Below are 20,842 nucleotides of genomic sequence, written 5' to 3'. Positions count from 1 at the left end.
CATTAAATGCAAAAACATTTGCATTATAGGGGTCCTAGAAGGAGAAAAGAGAGAGAAAGGAACAAGAAAATATTTGAAGAGATTATAGTCGAAAACTTCGCCAACATGGGAAAGGAAATAGCCACCCAAGTCCAGGAAGTGCAGAGAGTCCCATACAGGATAAACCCAAGGAGAAACATGCCGAGACACATAGTAATCAAATTGGCAAAAATTAAAGACACGGAAATATTATTGAAAGCAGCAAGGGAAAAATGACAACTTACCAGAGAACTCCCATAAGGTTAGCTGATTTCTCAGCAGAAACTCTGCAAGCCAGAAGGGAGTGGCATGATGTACTTAAAGTGATGAAAGGGAAGAACCTACAACGAAGATTACTCTACCAGGCAAGGTTCTCATTCAGATTCGATGGAGAACTCAAAAGCTTTACAGACAAGCAAAAGCTTTACAGACAAGCGAAAGCTAAGAAAATTCAGTACCACCAAACCTGCTCTACAACAAATGCTAAAGAAACTTCTCAAAGTGGGAAACACAAGAGAAAAAAAGGACCTACAAAAACAAACACAGAACAATTAAGAAAATGGTCATAGGAACATACATATCGATAATCACCTTAAACATGAATGGATTAAATGCTCCAACCAAAAGACAAATGCTGAATGGATACAAAAACAAGACTCATATATATGCTGAATGGATACAAAAACAAGACTCATATATATGCTGTCTACAAGAGACCCACTTCAAACCTAGAGACACACAGACTGAAAGTGAGGGGATGAAAAAGATATTCCATGCAAATGGAAATGAAAATAAAGTTGGAGTAGCCATACTCATATCAGATAAAATAGACGTTAAAATAAAGAATGTTACAAGAGACAAGGAAGAACACTACATAATGATCAAGGGGTCAAACCAAGAAGAAGATATAACAATTATAAATATATAGGCACCCAACATAAGAGCACCTCAATACATAAGGCAACTGCTAACAGCTATAAAAGAGGAAATCGACAGTAACACAATAATAGTAGGGGAATTTAGCACCTCACTTACACCAATGGACAGATCATCCAAAGAGAAAATTAATAAGGAAACAGAAGCTTTACATGACACAATACACCAGGTAGATTAAATTGATATTCATATGACATTCCATCCAAAAACAGCAGATTACACTTTCTTCTCAAGTGCACACAGAACATTCTCCAGGATAGATCATATTTTGGGTCACAAATCAAACCTCTATAAATTTAAGAAAATTGAAATCATATCAAGCATCTTTTCTGACCACCACAACACTATGAGATTAGAAATCAATTACAGGGAAAAAAACGTAAAAAACACAAGCACATGGAGGCTAAACAATATGTTACTCAATAACCAAGCGATCACTGAAGAAATCAAAGAGGAAATCAAAAACTACCTAGAGACAAATGACAATGAAAACACGATGATCCAAAACCTATGGCAGGAAGCAAAAGCAGTTCTAAGAGGGAAGTTTATAGCTATACAAGCCTACCTCAAGAAACAAGAAAAATCGCAAGTAAACAATCTAACCTTACACCTAAAGGAACTAGAGAAAGAAGAACAAACAAAACCCAAATTTAGCTGAAGGAAAGAAATCATAAAGATCAGAGCAGAAATAAAAGAAACAGAAACAAAGAAAACAATGGCAAAGATCAATAAAATTAAAAGCTGGTTCTTTGAGAAGATAAACAAAATTGATAAACCATTAGCCAGACTCATCAAGAAAAAGAGGGAGAGGACTCAAATCAATAAAATTAGTAATGTAAAAGGAGAAGTTACAACAGATGCCACAGAAATACAAAGCATCCTAAGAGACTACTACAAGCAAATCTATGCCAATAAAATGGACAGCCTGGAAGAAATGGACAAATTCTGCGAAAGGTATAACATTCCAAGACTGAACCAGGAAGAAACAGAAAATATGAACAGACCAATCACAAGTAATTAAATTGAAACTGCGATTAAAAATCTTCCCACAAACAAAAGTCCAGGACCAGATGGCTTCACAGGTGAAATCTATCAAACATTTAGAGAAGAGCTAACACCCATCATTCTCAAACTCTTCCAAAAATTGCAGGGGAAGGAAGACTCCCAAACCCATTCTATGAGGCCAGCATCACCCTGATACGAAAACCAGACAAAGACACTACTAAAAAAGAAAATGACAGACCAATATCACTGATGAATACAGATGCAAAAATCCTCCACAAAATACTAGCAAACAGAATCCAACAGCACATTAAAAGGATCATATACCATGATCAAGTGGGATTTAACCCAGAGATGCAAGGATTCTTCAACATATGCAAATCAATGTGATACACCTTATTAACAAATTGAAGAATAAAAACCATATGATCATCTCAATAGATGCAAAAACAGCTTTTGACAAAATTCAACACCCATTTATGATAAAAACTCTCCAGAAAGTGGGCATAGAGGGAACCTACTTCAACATAATAAAGCCCATATATGACAAATCCACAGCAAATATCATTCTCAATGGTGAAAAACTGAAAGCATTTCCTCTCAGATCAGGAATGAGACAAGGATGTCCACTATCACCACTATTATTCAACATAGTTTTGGAAGTCCTAGCCACGGCAATCAGAGAAGAAAAAGAAATAAAAGAAATACAAATTGGAAAAGAAGAAGTAAAACTGTCACTGTTTGCAGATGGCATGATACTCTACACAGAGAATCCTAAAGATGCCACCAGAAAACGACTAGAGCTAATCAATGAATTAGGTAAAGTTGCAGGATACAAAATGAATGCACAGAAATCTCTTGCATTCTTATACACTAGTGATTAAAAATCTGAAAGAGAAATTAAGGAAACACTCCCATTTACCACTGCAGCAAAAAGAATAAGATAACTATGAATAAACCTACCTAGGGAGACAAAAGACCTGTATGCAGAAAACTATAAGACACTGATGAAAGAAATTAAAGATGATACCAACAGATGGAGAGATATACCATGTTCTTGGATTGGAAGAATCAATATTGTGAACATGACTATACTACCTAAAGCAATCTACAGATTCAGAGCAATCCCTATCAAATTACTAATGGCATTTTTTACAGAACTAGAACAAAAAATCTTAAAATTTGTATGGAGAAACAAAGGACCTCAAATAGCCAAAGCAGTCTTGAGGAAAAAAACGGAGCTGGAGGAATCAGACTCCCTGACTTCAGACAATACTACAAAGCTACAGTAATCAAGACAATATGGTACTGGCACAAAAAGAGAAACATAGATCAATGGAACGGGATAGAAAGCCCAGAGATAAACCCATGCACCTATGGTCAACTAAGCTATGACAAGGGAGGCAAGAATATACAATGGAGAAAAGACAGTCTCTTCAACAAGTGATGCTGGGAAAACTGGACAGCAACATGTAAAAGAATGAAATTAGAACACTCCCTAGCACCATACATAAAAATAAACTCAAAATGGATTCAAGACCTAAATGTAAGACCAGACACTATAAAACTCTTAGAGGAAAACATAGGAAGAACACTCTTTGACATAAATCACAGCAAGATATTTTTTGATCCACTTCCTAGAGTAATGGTATTAAAAACAAAAATAAACAAATGTGACCTAATGAAACTTCGAAGCTTTTGCACAGCAAAGGAAACCATAACCAAGACCAAAAGACAACCCTCAGAATGGGAGAAACTATTTGCAAATGAATCATCGGACAAAGGATTAATCTCCAAAATATATAAACAGCACAAGCAGCTCAATATTAAAAAAACAAACAACCCAATCCAAAAATGGGCAGAAGACCTAAATAGACATTTCTCCAAAGAAGACATACAGATGGCCAAGAAGCACATGAAAAGCTGCTCAACATCACTAATTATTAGAGAAATGAAAAACAAAACTACAATGAGGTACCACTTCACACCAGTTAGAATGGGCATCACCAGAAAATCTACAAACAACAAATGCTGGAAAGGTGTGGAGAAAAGGGAACCCTCTTGCACTGTTGGTGGGAATGTAAATTGATACAGCCACTATGGAGAACGGTATGGAGGTTCCTTAAAGAACTAAAATTAGAATTTTACCGTATGACCGAGAAATCACACTACTGGGCATATACCCAGAGAAAACCATAATTCTAAAAGACACGTGCACCCCAATGTTCACTGCAGCACTATTTACAACAGCCAGGTCATGGAAGCAATCTAAATGCCCATTGACAGACGAATGGATAAAGAAGATGTGGTATATATATACAATGGAATATTACTCAGCCATAAAAAGGAACGGGGCTTTCCTGTTGGCGCAGTGGTTCAGAGTCCGCCTGCAGAGGCAGGGGACACCGGTTCGTGCCCCAGTCCGGGAAGATCCCACATGCCACAGAGCGGCTGGGCCCATGAGCCGTGGCCGCTGAGCCTGTGCGTCCAGAGCCTGTGTTCCGCAACGGGAGAGGCCACAACAGTGAGAGGCCCGCGTACCGCAAAGAAAAAAAAAAGAACGAAGTTGGGTCATTTGTAGAGACGTTGATGGATCTAGACACTGCCATACAGAGTGAAGTAAGTCAGAAAGAGAAAAACAAATATTGTATATTAACACATATATGTGGAACCTAGAAAATGGTACAGATGAACCGGTGTCCAGAGCAGAAATTGAGACACAGATGTAAAGAACACACTTATGGACACCAAGGGGGGAAAGCGGTGGGGGGTGGGGGTTGTGGTGTGATGAATTGGGAGATTGAAAAATATAATAAATTAATAAATAAATAAAAGACCATGGGTTCAAGGCCCAATCTGGGTTGTACAATATCAGTGGGAAACCCCATTTGTTGTCAGCTGAGCGGAAATGTGGGGTAGCCTGGGCAACCCATTTGTGGCTGGTGTCTGACGTAGGGTAGCCTGGTGGGACAGAGGGGTATGAGCTAACTCTGATAGTATCAGAGTTGAATTGAATTTTTGGATACCTAGATGATGCCAGAGAATTGGAGAATTGGCTGTTGATGTTGGAAAAGACACCATGTATTTGGTGTTAAGGAGGATACAAACTTCAAAACTGCCTACTGTGTGGAACTGGGCAAACCACAAAATTGTTCTTAACTGCAGTTTCCTCATTTATGAGCTGTGCATAATTCTTCCTTTGCAAGGTTATTGTACAATTCAGAAAAATTATACAGCAACCTCAAATAAACCTTGACTTTCACAGGTTAAAAAATAATAAAATAAAATAAAATGCCCATCGCTAATCATCAGGGAAATGCAAATCAAAGCCACAATTAGATATCACCTCACACATGTTAGCAAAAGAACAATAGATACCAAGTGTTGGTGAGAATGTGGAGAAAAGGGAACCCTCGTAGACTGTTCGTGGGAGTGTAAGTTAGTACAGCCATTATGGAAAACATCATGGAGATTCCCCCCAAAATTAAGAATATAATTACCATGCAATCCAACAATCCCACTTCTAGGTATATATACAAAGGGCATGGGATCAGCATCTTGAAGAGATATCTGCACTCCTAAGTCATTGCAGCATTATTCACAGTGGCCAAGATATGGAAACAAGCTAAGTGTCGATGGATGAATGGATAAAAGAAAACAAGGTATATATATGCAATAAAATATTACTCAGGCATAAAAAAATATAATTCTGCCATTTGTGACAACATGGATGACCTTAGAGGCCATTGTCCTAAGTAGAATAAGCCAGACACAGAAAGACAAACACTGTATGATTTCACTTATATGTGGAATCTAGAAAATTGAAAACTCATAGAACCAGAGAATAGAACAGTGGCTGCCAGGGGTTGGGGGTGAGGGGAATGGGGTGATGTTGGTCAAAAGGTGTAAACCTTCAGTTGTAAGATGATAAGTTCTGGGGATCTAATGTACAGCATTGTGACTATAGTTAATAATACTATATGGTATACTGGAAACGTACTAAGATAGTAAATTTTCAATGTTCTCACCACACAAAAAAAAAAACAAATCAAAAATTGGTAACTATGTGAGGTGATGGCTGTGTTAATTAATTTGATTTTGGTTATCCTTTCACAATACATACATAGAATAAATCATCACATTGTACAACCTTTAAAGAGGATTATAAATAGACTAAGGTTATTTTAATTATCATAAGAATTTTTTAAGAAATATCCATTTACGTACGATTATTGATTTCAAATTATTCCTATTTAGTGACATTTTCTTGTGCTTCGTTACTCTGTCTTGAAGTACTGCCAAAGAATGTATGTCAAAATAGAGAATGTAATTTTTTCAATCTTTCTTTAAATCAGATTTTAACTAATTCAGACATCTTTCCCGATTAGTTTAATTTGTGAGGCTGACATCTATGATATCCCATACAAGACCTGGGTTCTTCTACTGAATACTTCTCATCATAGATCGCAATCTTGGTAGAATAATTAGGGAATATTATATAACATTTATGATTCTAGACTCAAAACCCTATTCTGCTACTTACTAGCTAAAGGTAAGTTACTCTACCTCTTTGTGCCTCAGTTTCCGCAACTATAAAATGGAGATTAAAATAACATCTATTTTTAGAGGGTGTGGAGAGAATTACGTTAGTTAATGGGTATAATGTGTTTAGTATACTACCTAGCATGTAGAAATGGCTCTATAAAGGTTCATTGCTATAAGAATCAAAATTGAATCCCTAACTTTTTTAGATATATTTTCTCTATATTAAAGATATTTTTATATTACAATTACCAATAATTAATATACTAATAACTGGTATTTACATAAATAATACAACAATCTTTGAAGAAGGTATAAGAGAAAAGTGACCTTTCTAAGCCATGGTACTTGTGAAATTTACTTTTAAATTTTAAAGAATTTTCAGGTCCCAAAGTATTAAGTATCATTTTGAGGTGCACAGTGAAAGAACAACAATAAATGCTTATCGACTGACCTGTAAGCAAACAAGTAATCTTTCTTCTCTGACACATTTTGTACATTTCTCTGACCTATTTTTCCTATTCATTTTTCTTTCCTCATTCTTGTGTCTTCATACACTTTTAATATATACAATTTTCTTTGTCAATTAAACCTCAGTAAAGCTGGAAAAAGAAAAGGCTCTCTCGGCTGAGATGTTGGACTGGACCACTTCACGGGTTCACAGTACCTGTTACGAGGATGGGCAACCAACAGCAGCTGCTACAGATGCCTTCTGGTTTATTCTCCTCCCATAAAAATGTATGAAGCTTAACTGTAAAATTTTCTTTTTTAAAGAATTTTCTGTTTCTCTGGCACCTGCACATCATTCAACATCCTTATGATGCAATTAAACCTGAATTTTTGAAGCCTACTTTTCCTACAAACCATGGTCTAACTAAGCCCAGCCCTCCGTTCCTTGGCAACTTCATATTCTGGGATGATATGACCACGTGGTCATGCCCTCCCTCAGTGCCAATCACGTCCACGTTTCCAACCTGTTCTTCCTTGGCATTCAGAATCAAGTTCTGGATGTCCATTCTCTTGATTGCTTCCTTGCTATTCTGAGAGGTGAAATTAGCAGCAAAGCTAGTTGAGGGTTCATGAACTGCTTTTTTAGCAGAACAAGACTACCAGAAGTTATATTTACCAGTCTCTGTGCCTATGTTTCAATTTATACTTGGAAAATATTGGCCACGTCTTCTATCTTACCCGGCGTTCTATAGCAAGCTCCTTTAATCGTAGAAGTCTCGTTTTGCTCTCCTGTCATTCATATACAAATGCTTATCATTCTCCACTTTCTGGATTCTTTTGGAAAGATACAGTATCTTGAAATTCAGTGCTATTACTACCACACCCCTCTTTTGCTGTACAAATGTACACATACTCATAAATATACACACACAAAACAAAACCACCAGAGCTACTTATTTTAAACAAAGTATTGTTTTAAAAACTGTGAGATTAGCCAAGCATTGATGATTGTGGAAGCTAGGTGATCCCTACATGGGGCTTCATTACACTATTCTCCCTACTTTTGAATATATTTGGAAATTTCAATAATAAAAATACTCTTTAACTATTTGTAAAATTATTAGGTTATTTATTTACTCACCAAACATCCATTTTACCAAATGCTGTTAAACAGTAATATGAAGATTAACGCAAGATCTCTATCTAGGGTTACCAAATAAAATACAGAATGCCTGCCCTGTTAAATTCAAATTTCAAATAAACAACAAACAATAGGTTTTCAGTATATTTAAGATATTTATTGTCTCCGATTTCTGGAGTTAAAGAGCATGAAATCAGTTTTCGCTAGATCAAAATCAAGGCGTTAGCAGGGCTGCATTCCTTCCCAAGGCTCTAGGGGAGAATCTGTCCCTTACTTCTTTTAGCTTCTAGTGGCTTTCAGCATCCCTTGGATTGTGGCCACATCACTCCAATCTACAAGGCCGACATCTTCAAATCTCTTACGGCTCCACCTTACATTGCCTTCTCTCCTGTGTATGTGTGTTAAATCTCTCTCTGCCTATCTCTTATAAGGACACTTGTAATGGCATTTACAGCCTGTCTGGATAACCCATCTCAAGATCTTAAACTTAATCACATCTACAAGGATCCTTTTTCCAAATAAGGTAACATTTGAGGGTTCCAGGAATTAGGACCAGATACCTTTGGGGGTCATTGTTCAGCCCACCACAGGAGCCATGATAGACATCTATCAGGGAACACTGGAAAAACAGAGAAGGAGTTGACAGTTCAACTGGAAAGGAGATGGAAAACAAGCAGATGCCAAGAAAGGTTTTCTAAATCAGTGATGCCAGAGAGTATAAATAACTAAAGCAGTAGTGATAATAACAACCAGTAATCAGACCAACCATAACAGACATTAGCTATAAATAACCACTATAGCCTACCAGGGAGTGCCGGTTGAGCATCAGTCTTGCTAACAGGTATAATGTTGGAGGCTTGCTACAGGAGAATAAATAAGCAGCAGCAACTGAATGACAAACATTCTTTACACATAGTTCCTGATATACCACTTAGGGAGGCAGGAAGGCAGAAACACCTGTTCCATGTAGTTTGTGGAGTATCCCCACACCTCCTATCTCACTTCCAGTCTTTTTTTTTCTTTCTGGGTCTTCTGCATTGCCCTTCAAAACTTCCTCAACACTTTAACTACTTTATTCAACTCAATGTACTCAAAATTTTTACTCAATTATTTACTAAATAATTTTCATTTTATTACTTTCATAAAAATAAAGTGCTTTGTGTAAAAAAAAATTCTAGCAATATAGAGGTATATAAAGTAATATTTCCCTCTCCTCCAACTAAACCCACTTCCTAAAGATGAGCACATCAACAGATGTATCAAGACCTTATCTATGTATATATAACCATGTGTATATTTAAGTAAATAGGAAAGAGCAATCGTTTAGCTGTTGGCAGAAAGTGATAATCAAAACAGTGTTACCTCAGCCCATTATGCTCCCAAGAAGCAGCAAGTTATATACTCCTGCTTGTTATATGCTTTGGATCCAATCCCACAGGAAGTATCTCTAATTCACAAATTATTTATTTTATAGTGGCATCCTAAGAGAGGATTGGCAATAAGGGCAAGAATTAAAACATCAACAACAATAATTTCCCCTAATCTTCCCCTAAACTTTTCACCCCAAAAGCCTTCTTGCTTGTTGCACAGGCACCTCAAAAAAAATTATCTAAAATTGAACTTACTGTCTTCCCTAGGAAACCTGATACTCCTAGTGTTTTCCATCTAATCCAGTGGCCAAGCCAGAAAAAAGGGAGTCCCCCTTTTTCCCCACATTGTATATCCAGAAAGCTACCAAAGTCCCAAAAAGGAATTATAATATCCTAGACTAGTGAGCTCCTGCTTATCTCTCTGGCTTCATCTCACACCCTCGCAATCTGGTCTCAAACCATCACGTTCACATTTTTTCATTTTCTTAAGAGTGTATGCTTACCCACGCTGGGACTTTGTATGTGCTGTTTCTTCTAAAAAGAGTTTTCCCTCTCCTTGCTTGGCTAACTCCTATTAAATTGATAGGTCTTAATTTAGCCATCAGTTTCCCCAGGAGGTCTTCCCCCTGATTCTTCTGGCCTGAGTTAGGGGTCTCTTTTCTGTTCTATCTCAGCATCCTGTGCTTTCTGTCACTTATTAATACTTAGCAATTATAACAGCCTATTCATTTGTCTTTCACCACCACTAGACCACAGGATCAGTTCACCTTTGTATTATCAAAGTAGTATCAAATACTACCTAGCCTAGTAATGGGGACACAGTAGGATCTCAATAAATACTTGTTAAATAAATGGAACTAAATAGGTAGAAAGAGCAATACTGATCCCAGTAGCAAAGGTACTGTACATTTTTGTTCAGGGAGGCAGTTCAATGCATGGCTTCAGTGTAATAAACAAAATGGCAGCATGATTGTTTACAGCATTTTGTTGACTCAGGCATAAGACAAATAAACCCAAACACCACCACCCCGCCCCCTCGCAAATAAGCCCATTCTCCTACAGGAAGAAAACCAGACTGTGATTCAGCTGCAAATTTGTTTCCACCTTATCTTTCTGAATTTATACAGAAAGTAAGAGCAGTAATGTGACAGCAGAGTTGACTGATTCCTGCATGTTTCTGCCATTATCATGGTCCAGTGAACAGTCCTCAGCTTTGCAGGCTCAGAAGCTCAATTTTATTATTTCACTCAAAAGTGGAAAGTCACTGAGGCAGACTTTCTCAACAGGGGTTCTTCATCTGAACACAGAATACAGAAAATTATTTGAGAGATTATTTCTCAGTTCTCCCAAGGATGGCAAATAATTACTACCATTCTAGATGCAATGAGAAGTTAATTACATGCAATGGATGCCTAATAACCATTAGGGTTTATTTCACTCCCAGAATTCCAGAGGGCTTGAATCCAATGAAGTAAACTATATATATATATATATATATATACAGTTTATACATATATATGTATACATGCGTGGAGGTATGTACATGTAAGTATTATATTTACTAATTGCTAAAAGAAAATACATGTGTCACAAAAACTAGAATATAGGGCTTCCCTGGTGGCACAGTGGTTGAGAGTCCGCCTGCCGATGCAGGGGACACGGGTTCGTGCCCCAGTTCGGGAAGATCCCACATGCCGCGGAGCGGTTAATCCCATGAGCCATGGCCGCTGAGCCTGCGTGTCCGGCGCCTGTGCTCCGCAACGGGAGAGGCCACAACAGTGAGAGGCCCACATACCGCAAAAAAAAAAAAAAAACTAGAATATAGTATCTAGTTATAATGTGGCTAATTATACTAATTATAATGTGGCTTGAAAAATATGGACTCTAGTGCCAAAAGGATTAGATGTTTATAAGGATTCATTAATTAAGCTGTCATATTTTGGTGACTCAGCTTCCCTCCTTGGAGAGATGAGACTGTGAGCTCTTTGAGAGAAGGAACAACATTTGTCTTGGCTTCAATTTTTATTGAAATTTGAACTCCTAATAATTAACATAGTGCATGGTACACACTCCATTTCATTAATGGATAGATGAATAAGTTGTAATACTCCCTGGATTATACTCTAATGATATTTCATTTCATATATGAAATGTGAATTCTTGCCCATTCATTTAACAAGCACCTACTATGTGCTTGGAGCCTAGACAGGTTATGCATTATGCATCATTTCTTTAGGATTAACCTACCACTTCACATCCATTAGGATGACATTAACAACAACAACAAAAAAAAAGAAATAACAAGTGTTGGCAAGGATATAGAAAAATTGGAACCCTTGTGCACTGCTGGTGGGAATGTAAAATGCTGCAATCACTATGGAAAATTTGGGGACTCCTCAAAATATTATAAATATAACTATCATTTGATCCAGTAATTCCACTTCTTTTTTTTTTTTTGGTACACGGGCCTCTCACTGCTGTGCCCTCTCCCGTTGCAGAGCACAGGGTCAGGACGCACAGGCTCAGCGGCCATGGCTCACGGGTCCAGCTGCTCTGCGGCATGTGGGATCTTCCCGGACCGGGGCACGAACCCGTGTCCCCTGCATTGGCAGGCGGACTCTCAACCACTGCGCCACCAGGGAAGCCCTCCACTTCTTGGTATATACTCCAAAAAACTGAAAGCAGGGACTTGAACAGATATTTATACACCTATGTCTATAAAAGCATTATTCACAATAGCCAAGAGATGGAAGCAACCCAAGTATCCATTGACAGAGGAATGGCAAAACAAAATGTGATATATACATACAATAGAATATTACTCAGCCGCAATAAGGAAGGAAATTCTGACACATGCTACAATATAGATGAACCTTGAAGACATTGTGGGAAGCAAAATAAGTTGATCACAAAAGCACAAATACTGTATGATTCCACACATGAGGTATCTAGAATAGTCAAATTTATAAAGACATAAAGTAGAATGGTGGTGACCAGGGGCTGGGGGTGGTGGGGGTGGGGAGTTATTGTTTAATGGGTATAGCATTTCAGTTTTGGAAGAATAAAAAGTTATAGAGGGAATTCCCTGCCGGTCCAGTGCTTCGGACTCGGCACTTTCACTGACAAGGGCCCAGCCAGGTTCAATCCCTGGACAAGGAACCGAGATCCCACAAGCTGCTTAGCGAGGTTAAAACAACAAAAAAAAGTTCTAGAGATGGATGTTGGTGATGAATGCACAACACTGTGAATGTATTTCATGTCACTAAACTGTACACTTACTTAAAAATGGTTAAAATAGTAAAGTTTATATTATATGTATTTTACCACATTTTTTAAAAGATTAATACAGTTGTCCTTTCTGATCCTGTCCCTGGACCTTGACATCTATCTTACTTTAGCATCTGTGGCTCTTGTTCATCTTTCATAGAGAGTAACAGCAACCCACCTTACCTGAGCACTGGGACTCTATAAGCAACTGGGAAAAATCTTGGATCACTTCAACCTGGAATGAAGGCCTCGTTATCATCATGTCAAGTTTCTAAGTAATATAGCCAAAGATGAGGCTTCTGGGAATTGGAACTAATTGAATTTGCACTGCTTGAAGTTAGAGCAGGGGTCAGGAAGGGGACACAGTGGAGAATGGTAATCTCAATTGTATTTAAAGGCAATGTCCACAGATGGCTTCTGTAGTGGCCCAATGTGCTCTGTCCCCACTTCAGTTATTGTGCGCTTTAGTCTCCAAAGAAATCCGAAGGAAGTAGAATTGAATTTGTAGGGAGACAGGGAGGAAGTAAGACGTGTAACATGCACCATATACTGCCATTGGTGCTTGACATTCATTATTTCATTTGATTCTTTTTTTTTTTTTTTTTTTTTTTTGCGGTACGCGGGCCTCTCACCGTTGTGGCGTCTCCCGTTGTGGAGCACAGGCTCCGGACGCGCAGGCTCAGTAGTCATGGCTCACGGGCCTAGCCGCTTCACAGCATGTGGGATCTTCCCAGACCGGGGCACGAACCCGTGTCCCCTGCATCGGCAGGCAGACTCTCAACCACTGCGCCACCAGGGAAGCCCCACTTGATTCTTATAACAAACATATTATTATACTCATTTCATAGATGGCCAAATTAAGGCTCAAAGCAATTAGTATTTCCTAAGTCTCAAAGCAATTAGTATTTCCCAAAGTCATTTGCCTGCAAGTCCTAGGACTAGGATTCAAACTTGATTATTTTCTAATTCTTATAGCCCAGGATCATTTTATTGTTCTGTCTCACAGTTGCCTATAGAGTCAATTTCTGCCATTGGCTCCTCCTTGGAAAGCGCTATGTTACCCTGAAATAAAAAAACCCATACCCAGGGGCTTCCCTGGTGGCCATGGCCGCTGAGCCTGCGCGTCCGGAGCCCGTGCTCTTTAATGGGAGAGGCCACAGCAGTGAGAGGCCCGTGTACAGCAAAAAAAAAAAAAAAAAGAATTGATTCCCAGCTAGAATAATTAGAGGCAACAGAAGAAAGTGCTTCTTACCCCTGCATTCAGTACCTCCCTTGGCTCAAGAGGAAAACAGCCACCAACTCATATTGAGGAAAGAAATTAAACCTGATGCCTGAAAATCACTAAGTTTAAATTCAGGCTTGGATATTGTACTCCCCTATAAGCATTCTAGGCCTTGTACACTTAATTATATTTAAATTGCATTTTCAGGAGTATTTCTTATGGGATTGATTTTACTTTATTGGCTAAGAATAAGCAAAGCAATAAACAAATAGGATAACTATATACTCTTTTTATTACTCATTTAAGTAATTGAATATCTTCCAACAAGTGACCTGATCCTCTTCCAGACAACAGCAGACTTGTCTATCAAAATACTGCATTAAATACATCAAATTCTTATAAATGAAATCTTACTACACAGCAATGGATTTTATGACTTCCAAGTTAGAAATCTACACAAATTAACTCTTAACTGCATGAAAACTTTCCAAAGGATTTTCATGACCTTCTATGGCTTGTCCTAAAATGAAATCCACTTTTGTCATAGAAGCACTTCAGAGTCTCCTGCATTGTTAATATATCTTCCAACACATTGGATTGCGGTGGGGGAAATCAACAATTCATTATTCCACAAACCCCACCGATGAAATGTGATGAAACCCGATGGGGTTGGGAAGGCAGGGGAGCTGCCAGTTACTCAATGGAGGAAATTATCTCATCTCCATCTGAGCTTCAGTTTTCTCATCTATGAAAGATGGAATTGAGTAAAATCATCTCTAATTATATTCCAGTCTTTGAGCTTCTATGATTTAGTTATTCAGCAACGTGATAAACCAAAATACAAAATAGTTCCTATCTAAGTTTTAATAACTAATGGCATGATGAGATAAAACTCTTAACAAAGGGTTTGCAGGGTAAATAATAATGATAAAAACTACATGTCATAACTACTTTTCTAAGTTATTACAGTATAACTAATATGCCTATAATATAATTAAATTCTTTGAACAAAATACAAATAATATTCCAGGCTTTCACATCAATAATCTTGATATGAACGATCTTAATTAACACCTTAACTTTTGGCTCATTTGTGACTTGTTTTAATTTCTTGGGCAAAATAATTTAATAAATGGCACCAAAAGATAAAAAATTAATTTGAAGATTTTCTTATATTTTTAATGCTTTTAGGTTCTTAACTCTAAAAATTGAAGTTCTTTTTAAAGTAAACCACAGTGTTGTGATTTTATTTTATACTTTTGGATCAAAAGGGATGAGTTCAAGTTATCCCCCCAAAAAATTCTAGTCTTGAGGTAACAGATGGTAAGTTTAAAAAGAATGCACTCTTTTCCAAGTGTTCTATAATAAGCATGTATCAAATTTATAATAAAACAAAAACAAAAGAATAACATACCATGAAAATAAAATTCACATTCTCCTTTATATCAAGATAAAACTTTTCTATTTCTCTCTTTCCTTTTGGCCCTTCATTTCTCTACATTTGTAAAATAGTAGGAAATCAACTAAGCAGGGAAGGTAGAAAACTATATGATGTATAGCATCTATACGTTTCTAACGTTTCTTGTCACAAACCAAATATTTTTTTCTGCTGCAGTTAGCATAAAGTATAAATTTTTGTGTGACCCAAAGTAAATACCAAGCACCTAAGATGACCATCCACCTAGTAGCCAATCTATGGTCATCAACAACACTGAACAATGTAGACTATCATCTATTTTTCATGCTAAAAGGATTCAAATTCCAGTGCAATAAACCTGTATATAAGAATGTTTTCAAGGGCTTCCCTCGTGGCGCAGTGGTTAAGAATCCGCCTGCCAATGCAGGGGACATGGGTTCAAGCCCCGATCTGGGAAGATCCCACGTGCCACGGAGCAACTAAGCACATGTGCCGCAACTACTGAGCCTGTACTCTAGAGCCTGCGAGCCACAACTACTGAGCCCAGGAGCCACAACTACTGAAGCCTGCACACCTAGAGGCCATGCTCCGCAACAAGAGAAGCCACCGCAATGAGAAGCCCACGCACCACGAGGAAGAGTAGCCCCCGCTCACTGCAACTAGAGAAAGCCTGCGCATAGCAACGAAAACCCAACAGAGCCAAAAATAAATAAAGAAAGAAAGAATGTTTTCAAGTCATTCAAATGTTGATTGTTATTAGGTCCAATTCCGATATCCTAACAGAAGCAAAATTTACCTCACTGCCTACTGAGAAAGGAACTCTGTCAGGACGTGCTGAAGAATAAAATGAAATGAGGTTTATGTTCTCCGAAAGTAGTTATCAACATCCAATAATTACACAACATATTTATAATGTTATTATGAATTTGTCCTTTAAAGAACCAGCTACATGACAAATACATATGTATTCCCTTTATTTCTGTTATTTATGAAGATTAAGACATTTGGAAATTCTATCTAGGTAGATTCTAATGCTTTCAATTCTCATAGCTAACCAAGTACAGGCAGCTCTAGAGGTAAGAGGTTTTCTTTACTTCCACTTTGATTTTCCAACACCTATAATTTTGGTTCCTAACAAGTTTCCAGAATAAAATCAAACCTTTTTTTTTCGAACGTGTGCCCCAATATATGCCTATCTTCAAAAATCTACAGCTTGACCTTGTTCCTTCAGATTTAAGAAAACTGAGATCATCTGGCCAAGCCTCTCCTAGTCTGAGGATGCCCTCTAAAACTTTCCTGATAGATGGCAACCAGTTTCTATTTAAACACTCCAAACACAGTGTTCTCCTGTTTTGTTTGTGTTCCCCAAAATTCATATGCCAAAGCCCTAACTCCAATGTGGCTGAGATGGAGCTGCTAAGGAAGCAATTAAAATCAAATGATGTCATAGGGGCCCTGATCTGACAGGAATCAGTGTCCTCATAAGAAGCGACACCAGAGCACTCACTCATTCTCTCTCTCCCTCTCCCTCCATATATGTACTGAGGAAAGACCATGTGAGGATATAACGAAAAGGCAGCCATCTGCAAGCCAGGAAAAGAGCTCTCCCTAGAAACTCAATCAGCCAGAACCTTGACCTTGGAGTTCTAGCCTCCAGAACTGTGAGAAAATAAACTTCTCTTGCTTAAGCCACCTAGGCTATGGAATTTTGTTTTAGCAGCAGACTAATACACCTTGCTTCACAAGGTGGCCAATTCCACTCTCAAACAACTCCAAGTGTTGGAAAGTTCTTATTTTAAGCAGAAACCTGCTTTCTGCAGCTTCCACCCAATAATCCAAGGTCTGCCTTCTGAAGCTACATGAAATAAATTTAACCCCTGTTCTCAATTTAAAAAAAGATTACATGAAGAGTCCCCAATATTTTAACATCTCTCCTCTATCCTTTAGCCTCTTACTTAAACATACTCCAATTTACCAAGACTCTCTTCAAAATGTGGTAGCTAGAAAGACTCCTTAAGTACTCCATAAATATGAATAATAAGGGGCACGATACTTTGCTAAATTAGTCTTAAATTTTCCTGAGGAAAAGCTACTCTCTATAAACCCCTCAAAACCCTTAAGAGGAAGGGAACTTCAGTTGATGAGACCACCTATCTATGAAGAAAAACCTGTAAGGTCCCCTCTGCTGGAAATCTAGTCAGCTGGCTCAGAAATCAACAAGATAGACTTCAAGATCAACTGGTGGGAGACCTGATACTTCATGAAAATAAATGAGTACATCATTGAGGACAGATTATTTCTATTTACCTCAAGGTCACTGTGGACAAAGAATCCATTCATTCCTTCTCACCAGTAAAATTCATTTATTTTTTATCACCTTTCTTATGTTCAAAATGTCTACATTAGTCTTCTCTTATTCATTCTCTTTTCTTCCATAGGGATAAACTAGTTAGTCCAATGCACATGTAAACTACTATATTAGAAGAGCAAATAAGCCTAGTCCTTTGGTGCCTAGGGAACTCCTCAGTGAATCCCTTGCTGTCACCATCTTGGGTAACTCTCTGGTGCTGCTTCCAAGGACCAAAGAGAGGGAGTTTTTTTTTTTTTTTTTTTGGCTGCGTTGAGTCTTCGTTGCTGCGTGCAGGCTTTCTCTAGTTGCAGCAAGTGGGGGGTTACTCTTCGTTGTGGTGCACAGGCTTCTCATTGTGGTGGCTCCTCTTGTTTTGGAGCACAGGCTCTAAGCATGCAGGCTTCAGTAGTTGTGGCTTGCAGGCTCTAGAGCACAAGCTCAGTAGTCGTGGCACACGGGCTTAGTTGCTCCATGGCATGTGGGATCTTCCCAGACCAGGGCTCGAACCCATGTCCCCTGCATTGGTAGGCGGGTTCTTAACCACTGCACCATCAGGGAAGTGACGAGAGGGAGATTTTTGCCTTCAAGTCCTGCACCTTTTGGTTCATGTCCTCTTGCATCCCTTTTTTCTTTTTCTCTAGCTTATTCCAACTGCTGTGCTTTTCTTGTAAATATGTCATATCTGAATTGTCAAAAAAAGTACTTTGAATACTAACTGCTGTGGTCCACAACACGGAGATCAAAAGCACAGATTTACTAATGCCATTTGCAGCAATGTGGTTGGACCTAGAGATTATCACACAAAGTGATGTAAGTCAGACAGAGAAAGACAAATACCATATGATATCACTTATAAGTGGAATCTAAAAAACAGTACAAATGAACTTATTTACAAAACAAAACAGACTCACAGACAGAAAACAAACTTATGGTTACCAAAGGGGAAGGAGGGAAGGGATAAATTGGGAGTATGGGATTAGTAGATACAAACTACCATATAAAATAAACAACAAGGATTTGCTGTAGAGTACAGGGAATTGTATTCCATATCTTATAATAAACTATAATGGAAAAATAAAAAAGAATATAAATATATACATATATATGTATAACCAAACTGCTTTGCTGTACACTTGAAACTAACACAATATTGTAAAGCAACTATACTTCAATTAAAAAATAGACAAAAAAGCACAGATTTACTAGAGTATAAAGGAGATAGGGGATGTAAACCACATACACCTGAGTAAATCATTGGAGCAATCTAAAGAATTCAGTAATCTTTGTTGTCCTTGTTAGTGCATGTCGCTTCTCCCCGCACCTCCAAGCCCAGAGTAAATTCAACTCCAAATTTAATAAATATTTTTATTTTTGCATTCTTACAGACTGTTGAAAAAGTCATTCCTCTCTAGGCCCTTCACTTCCTTGGTCTCAAATCATCACTGTGCTCTGTGATGATCCACTAAAAATTCAAAGATGGACGATATCAGTAGACTGCAATATTTGGGGCAGGCTTTGCCTACCTAACTCATTAATATTTCAGCTTGGTAAAATCAGAATATGTGTAAATTCATAGGGAACGTCCTATGGATAAGAGAATAAGTGTCAACAAAAGCAGAGAGGTAGAAACACCTTAGACATGTCTTGGACATAGCAGTCCCAGGGTCACACAGAAAATCTCATTCTTCTCACTGAAATTGCCTACCCATGACAGTGGTGCTACTTTTTCTTTACTCAGAAATGGCCACTCAGTAAACCAGAGTGGGCCTGACCCAAGGGCAGCAACTCCACAGTCTTGACTCACGGGGTGGCCCAATTCAAAGGACTCTTCCTACTGGAGCAGTGGAAATTAGTCCAATCCGACTATCTCCCTCCAGAATTTTTTTTTTTTTTTGCGGTACGCGGGCCTCTCACCGTTGTGGCCTCTCCCATTGCAGAGCACAGGCTCTGGATGCGCAGGCTCAGCAGCCATGGCTCACGGGCCCAGGCACTCCGCGGCATGTGGGATCTTCCCGGACGGGGGCACGAACCCGTGTCCCCTGCATCCGCAGGCGGACTCTCAACCACTGCACCACCAGGGGAATGCAGAGAAGATTGAACAGGGGGCAGAAAAATAGAGAGCAATCACCCAGAAAGACATCAGAAAACAAAGTCTAGGTCCTTGGTATTTACAATAAACCCCTTTTATCTTAAGATTACCTGAATGAATCTCCTCCTTACAACAACAAAAAGCCTAGTGCAATATATTTTAGGAACAGGCAATACACAGGTCTACCCTGATGAAGGGTTTATCCAGGGGACAGCAAAAGGTAAATTCAGAACAGTAGATTAAGGTCTTCACTTGTGAAGAACTTTGAATACTAGCTATATTTTTCTTTCTTTTTTATGTAATCTTAGTTTCACTTTGCCATTGCACATTCGGCAAAACTTAAAAAAAAAAAAACAGAAGAGTGCCTACCAGTCGAGACTGAAATAAATTAATTTGCAAGAGATATATGTGACTTGAGGAGTCAGTCACCTCAAGCCGGGCAAGCACTGTGGGCTGAGCAGGGGCAGCGGGGCAGTGGGAGTGCAGACTGAAAAAACGCAGACCACCGGGGCACTACTCACTCCTCCTGCTCTGATCTGCTCTTGTACTAGGGGTCTGACCAGGCCTGTGTCTGCCTCCTTCCTGAGGAGGCCAGAGGTCCCATCTGAACAGCCTTCCTACAGCAGTGTCCCACTCCCCGTGGCCAGGCGGGAGTTCCGGATCAGTGTTGTCTCCCGGGACCCTGACACAGCGGGCAAGTTTATCGGCGCTGGAGCCGCCACAGTTGGTGTGTCTGGTTCAGGGGCCGGCATTGGCACAGTGTTTGGCAGCTAGATCATTGGCTATGCCAGGAACCCATCTCTGAAGCAGCAGCTCTTCTCCTACGCCATTCTGGGCTTTGCCCTGTCTGAGTCTATGGGGCTCTTCTGTTTGATGATCACCTTCCTCATCCTCTTTGCCATGTGAGGCTCCATGAAGGTCACCTACCCACACCTGACGCTTCGACTCCAGGCCATGCCCAGTGCTAGAGTGTGCTAAGAGAGAGATGTGACTTGAATAGCATAAATAACAATGTTTGATTTTATATCTATTTGTCAC

At 38.8% G+C, this 20,842-nt stretch overlaps 1 pseudogene; it reads left to right on the top strand.

The window, feature by feature from the left end:
- Positions 1-4,055: 4,055 nt before the first annotated feature.
- LOC136123243 (ATP synthase F(0) complex subunit C1, mitochondrial pseudogene) lies at positions 4,056-20,710 on the top strand (annotated as a pseudogene).
- Positions 20,711-20,842: the final 132 nt, after the last annotated feature.

This window comes from Phocoena phocoena, chromosome 5 (genome assembly GCF_963924675.1).
Source record: "Phocoena phocoena chromosome 5, mPhoPho1.1, whole genome shotgun sequence".
Lineage (NCBI taxonomy): Eukaryota > Metazoa > Chordata > Mammalia > Artiodactyla > Phocoenidae > Phocoena > Phocoena phocoena.
Note: the sequence above shows the minus strand (reverse complement) of the source record. Positions and strands in the feature narration are given on the sequence as shown.